The sequence below is a fragment of the Petromyzon marinus genome, chromosome 68 (assembly GCF_048934315.1).
Source record: "Petromyzon marinus isolate PM22_M1 ecotype Great Lakes invasive population chromosome 68, UKy_Petmar_22M1.pri1.0, whole genome shotgun sequence".
NCBI classification, from domain to species: Eukaryota; Metazoa; Chordata; class Hyperoartia; order Petromyzontiformes; family Petromyzontidae; genus Petromyzon; species Petromyzon marinus.
Genome location: NC_133734.1, coordinates 7,732,413 through 7,738,847, shown reverse-complemented (window position 1 = coordinate 7,738,847; position 6,435 = coordinate 7,732,413). Strand labels below are relative to the sequence as shown.

At 49.3% G+C, this 6,435-nt stretch overlaps 1 protein-coding gene across 2 annotated transcripts in view; it reads right to left on the bottom strand.

Moving 5' to 3' along the window:
- The window catches only part of LOC116937525 (2-oxoglutarate dehydrogenase complex component E1-like), a 159,658-nt gene extending 159,198 nt beyond the window's left edge, over positions 1-460 (bottom strand). For both annotated transcript variants that reach the window (XM_076054890.1, XM_076054889.1), the window contains exon 1: positions 341-460. The gene's annotated coding sequence lies outside the window, so the exon portion shown is untranslated. The remainder of the gene's footprint in view (positions 1-340) is intronic.
- Positions 461-6,435: the final 5,975 nt, after the last annotated feature.

Sequence of the window (6,435 nt, the reverse complement as noted above, 5' to 3'; positions counted from 1 at the left end):
AGTAGGATGAGGATGATGAGGTGTAGGATGAGGATGATGAGGTGTATGAGTAGGATGATGAGGTGTATGAGTAGGATGAGGATGAGGAGGTGTATGAGGATGAGGTGTATGAGTAGGATGAGGATGATGAGGTGTATGAGTAGGATGAGGAGGTGTATGAGGTGTATGAGTAGGATGATGAGGTGTATGAGTAGGATGAGGAGGTGTATGAGTAGGATGATGAGGTGTATGAGTAGGATGATGAGGTGTATGAGTAGGATGAGGAGGTGTATGAGGTGTATGAGTAGGATGAGGATGATGAGGTGTATGAGTAGGATGATGAGGTGTATGAGGAGCTTACCGGACGTAGCAAAGCCGCGGAGTCGCTGAGTAGGATTCTGAGGTGAAGTGGCGGTTCTCCTTCGCTTATATAACCTCGGTCGGGAGTCGACTCCGATTCGTGTAGTTTTCGACTAAATCGATACGTCGATTCCTTTGGGAGTTTATTTTATTTTGGGATCGGGGCGGGGAATCTCAACTCTCGGAAGTGGAATCGAGGTTTTAGCGGGTGTGGTTATCGCAACATCGATTCCTATAGGGTTTTTGCTTTGGCTGCGGAATCTAAAGGGGGTGAGAATCGATTATGTAAATTGTTTCGGTGTCTTATTCGAGACGTCGATTCACTACGCGTACCGCATTGGGTGGGGAATCGAAGGAGTTGATGAAACGAGGTCGACAAATGACATTGTGAGAACGATTAGGACAGTCTGTATAATCGAGACGCCGATTCCTTTGTGGTTTCCGTATTGAGTGGAATCGAATAAGGAATCGAGATGTCCAATTCCTGTACAGTGGTGAATTGACATTGAGGTTGGAATCGATTAGTAATTTTTCTTCTACTCGAGACATCGATTCCTCCGTGGGTTCCATATTAAATGGAATCGAAGACGAATCGAGATTACATAATGTCACGAGCGAAATGACATTGCGGTGGGAATCGATTCGCGAATCGCTAACATTTTAATTTTGACGCCGATTCCTCTGGTTTTTCGCATTAAATCGAATCGAAATGTTGTTGACTCAAGATGCCGAATTCCAGCAACGTCGGAAAAATTACATCGGAGGAGGTAATCGATTCGTAAATCAATTAAATGTTAATTTGAAACGCCGATTCCTCTGTGGGGTTTCGTATTAAGCGGAATCGAAGAGAAGCGGAAACGTGACATCAAATTCCGATCGGCGAACTGACATTGCGTTGGAGAATCGATTCCTTAACCACCATCGTAATAATCGAGACGCAGATTCCTCTGTGGTTTTCGCCTTGAACGGAATCGAAGGGTTGATGAATCGACTCTTGCTGCTGATGAGTCAGTGAAAGTGGAACCCGGTGATGATGATGAGTCACTGAAAGTGGAACCCGGTGATGATGATGAGTCAGTGAAAGTGGAACCCGGTGATGTTGATGAGACACTGAAAGTGGAACCCGGTGATGATGATGAGTCAGTGAAAGTGGAACCCGGTGATGATGATGAGTCAGTGAAAGTGGAACCCGGTGATGTTGATGAGTCAGTGAAAGTGGAACCCGGTGATGATGTTGAGTCAGTGAAAGTGGAACCCGGTGATGATGATGAGTCAGTGAAAGTGGAACCCGGTGATGATGATGATGAGTCAGTGAAAGTGGAACCCGGTGATGTTGATGAGTCACTGAAAGTGGAACCCGGTGATGATGATGAGTCAGTGAAAGTGGAACCCGGTGATGATGATGAGTCAGTGAAAGTGGAACCCGGTGATGTTGATGAGTCAGTGAAAGTGGAACCCGGTGATGTTGATGAGTCAGTGAAAGTGGAACCCGGTGATGTTGATGAGTCAGTGAAAGTGGAACCCGGTGATGATGATGAGTCAGTGAAAGTGGAACCCGGTGATGTTGATGAGTCACTGAAAGTGGAACCCGGTGATGATGATGAGTCAGTGAAAGTGGAACCCGGTGATGATGATGAGTCAGTGAAAGTGGAACCCGGTGATGATGAGTCAGTGAAAGTGGAACCCGGTGATGTTGATGAGTCAGTGAAAGTGGAACCCGGTGATGATGATGAGTCAGTGAAAGTGGAACCCGGTGATGTTGATGAGTCAGTGAAAGTGGAACCCGGTGATGATGATGAGTCAGTGAAAGTGGAACCCGGTGATGATGAGTCAGTGAAAGTGGAACCCGGTGATGTTGATGAGTCAGTGAAAGTGGAACCCGGTGATGTTGATGAGTCAGTGAAAGTGGAACCCGGTGATGATGATGAGTCAGTGAAAGTGAAACCCGGTGATGATGATGAGTCACTGAAAGTGGAACCCGGTGATGTTGATGAGTCAGTGAAAGTGGAACCCGGTGATGTTGATGAGTCAGTGAAAGTGGAACCCGGTGATGTTGATGAGTCACTGAAAGTGGAACCCGGTGATGATGAGTCAGTGAAAGTGGAACCCGGTGATGTTGATGAGTCAGTGAAAGTGGAACCCGGTGATGTTGATGAGTCACTGAAAGTGGAACCCGGTGATGATGATGAGTCAGTGAAAGTGGAACCCGGTGATGATGATGAGTCAGTGAAAGTGGAACCCGGTGATGATGATGAGTCACTGAAAGTGGAACCCGGTGATGTTGATGAGTCACTGAAAGTGGAACCCGGTGATGATGATGAGTCAGTGAAAGTGGAACCCGGTGATGATGTTGATGAGTCAGTGAAAGTGGAACCCGGTGATGATGATGAGTCAGTGAAAGTGGAACCCGGTGATGATGATGAGTCAGTGAAAGTGGAGCCCGGTGATGTTGATGAGTCAGTGAAAGTGGAACCCGGTGATGATGATGAGTCAGTGAAAGTGGAGCCCGGTGATGATGATGAGTCAGTGAAAGTGGAACCCGGTGATGATGATGAGTCAGTGAAAGTGGAACCCGGTGATGATGATGAGTCAGTGAAAGTGGAGCCCGGTGATGTTGATGAGTCAGTGAAAGTGGAACCCGGTGATGATGATGAGTCAGTGAAAGTGGAGCCCGGTGATGATGATGAGTCAGTGAAAGTGGAACCCGGTGATGTTGATGAGTCAGTGAAAGTGGAAGCCGGTGATGTTGATGAGTCAGTGAAAGTGGAACCCGGTGATGATGATGAGTCACTGAAAGTGGAACCCGGTGATGATGATGAGTCAGTGAAAGTGGAACCCGGTGATGATGATGAGTCAGTGAAAGTGGAACCCGGTGATGATGATGAGTCAGTGAAAGTGGAACCCGGTGATGATGATGAGTCAGTGAAAGTGGAACCCGGTGATGTTGATGAGTCAGTGAAAGTGGAACCCGGTGATGTTGATGAGTCAGTGAAAGTGGAACCCGGTGATGATGAGTCAGTGAAAGTGGAACCCGGTGATGTTGATGAGTCAGTGAAAGTGGAACCCGGTGATGATGATGAGTCAGTGAAAGTGGAACCCGGTGATGATGAGTCAGTGAAAGTGGAACCCGGTGATGTTGATGAGTCAGTGAAAGTGGAACCCGGTGATGATGATGAGTCACTGAAAGTGGAACCCGGTGGTGATGATGAGTCAGTGAAAGTGAAACCCGGTGATGATGATGAGTCACTGAAAGTGGAACCCGGTGATGTTGATGAGTCAGTGAAAGTGGAACCCGGTGATGATGATGAGTCAGTGAAAGTGGAACCCGGTGATGTTGATGAGTCACTGAAAGTGGAACCCGGTGATGATGATGAGTCAGTGAAAGTGGATCCCGGTGATGATGATGAGTCAGTGAAAGTGGAACCCGGTGATGATGATGAGTCAGTGAAAGTGGAACCCGGTGATGATGATGAGTCAGTGAAAGTGGAACCCGGTGATGTTGATGAGTCAGTGAAAGTGGATCCCGGTGATGATGATGAGTCAGTGAAAGTGGAACCCGGTGATGTTGATGAGTCAGTGAAAGTGGAACCCGGTAATGATGATGAGTCAGTGAAAGTGGAACCCGGTGATGATGATGAGTCAGTGAAAGTGGAACCCGGTGATGATGATGAGTCAGTGAAAGTGGAACCCGGTGATGATGATGAGTCAGTGAAAGTGGAACCTGGTGATGATGATGAGTCAGTGAAGGTGGAACCCGGTGATGATGAGTCAGTGAAAGTGGAACCCGGTGATGATGATGAGTCACTGAAAGTGGAACCCGGTGATGATGAGTCAGTGAAAGTGGAACCCGGTGATGATAAGTCAGTGAAAGTGGAACCCGGTGATGTTGATGAGTCAGTGAAAGTGGAACCCGGTGATGATGATGAGTCAGTGAAAGTGGAACCCGGTGATGATGATGAGTCAGTGAAAGTGGAACCCGGTGATGATGATGAGTCAGTGAAAGTGGAACCCGGTGATGATGATGAGTCAGTGAAGGTGGAACCCGGTGATGATGAGTCAGTGAAAGTGGAACCCGGTGATGATGATGAGTCACTGAAAGTGGAACCCGGTGATGATGAGTCAGTGAAAGTGGAACCCGGTGATGATGAGTCAGTGAAAGTGGAACCCGGTGATGTTGATGAGTCAGTGAAAGTGGAACCCGGTGATGATGAGTCAGTGAAAGTGGAACCCGGTGATGATGATGAGTCAGTGAAAGTGGAACCCGGTGATGATGATGAGTCAGTGAAAGTGGAACCCGGTGATGATGATGAGTCAGTGAAAGTGGAACCCGGTGATGATGAGTCAGTGAAAGTGGAAGCTGGACATGGCGTTCCGTGGAGAGATGCAACACGAGACGCTAACACGACGAGATGGTTGTCTTTAATGAGCCACGTTGAGTCTCAGTGTCCACGCGCGCTGTCTGTGTGTGTGTCTATCTGTGTGTGTGTCTGTGTGACTGTGTGTGTCTGTGTGTGACTGTGTGACTGTGTGTGTCTGTGTGTGTCTGTGTGTGTGTCTGTGTGACTGTGTGACTGTGTGTGTCTGTGTGTGTCTATCTGTGTGTCTGTGTGACTGTGTGTGTCTATCTGTGTGTGTGTCTGTGTGACTGTGTGTCTGTGTGTGTCTGTGTGTGACTGTGTCTGTGTATGTCTGTGTATCTGTGTCTGTGTGACTGTGTGTGTCTGTGTGTGTGTGTGACTGTGTGTGACTGTCTGTCTGTGTGTCTATCTGTGTGTGTCTTTGTGACTGTGTGTGTCTGTGTGTGACTGTGTGTCTGTGTGCGTGTCTGTGTCTGTGTGTCTGTATGTGTGTGTCTGTGTGTCTGTATGTGTCTGTGTGTGTGTCTGTGTGTCTGTGTCCGGCAAAACAACCCCTTACCTCCTCGCGGTGCAGGACGGGCAACTCTGTCGTGGACAGTGCTGTGGGGGGAGATCCAATTCTGATTGGCTCCTTCCCTCATGGCGTCTGTGACCACCACAGGGGCTAAACGGGGGCTCTGGATGGGTGCAAGGGACTGGTAACCCCTCCACCTTCAATAAATTACCAAGAAACCACGAATTAAATTTAACTAATAAGCTTGTGCTGGAGGCTCCGGGGGGCCAGGCGTCTATGACGTCTCATGGCCAAACCCCAATTGGCGGAGCCAGGAGATTGAATCTCTACCCTCGGGGCTACTCCAGAAACAACGAAAAGCCACTTCGTGTGGCCACGTGAAATGTTCGAACGCTCACTGCGGAGGAGAGGTTGCCACTCCTCTGTCGGGAGCTGGACCGGTACTGCCTGGATCTCTGTGGCATTCAGGAGGTCCGGTGAACCGGTTCTGGCTCCTGCCACCATGAGGGGTGGACAGTCCTCTACTCGGGGCAGCAGACTGCCAAACAACAGGGTGTGGCTCTTCTTTTGAACAAAAGAATGAAGGGGGTGTGGGAGCGTGGCGGTGAGGTGTGGGAAGCTGTAAGCCCGAGGCTACTTTGGGCTCGCCTTCCCATCAACCGGAGGCGAGGAGTGGTGGTCGTGGTTACTTATGCCCCCACCGAAGATGAACATCCGTGGAGGGATGCAGGCAAAGCCGATGAGTCAGATGCCTTCGATGACCTCCTGTCACAGGTGCTGGCTAAAGTGGCCCCTCGGGATAGAGTCATCTTGTTGTGTGACTTCAATGCCCGAGTTGGTCAAGATGCTGGCACCTGGTCTGGAGTGATTGGAGGGCATGGATCGGATCAGCTCAATAACAACGGTAGGAGGCTGCTAGATTTTTGTGCAGCCCATGGGCTTGTAATTACCAACACGCTGTTCCGGCATCGGTGCATCCACACATCATGGATGCATGCCGGGTCCAAGCAAGAACATCTCCTGGACTACATAGTGATGGACCAGCGGATGCGAGCCCATGTCCTTGACACCAGGACCTACCATGGAGCTGATCTGCCCTCTGACCATCGACTAGTCATCTCTAAGATGCGCCTGCCATTCTTCCACTCCGGTAGTGGGTGTACACCCAGGACCCCATTCCAACCTAAAGTGGCCTGGTTTCAGCTGATGAAAGTTGCAAGCGAG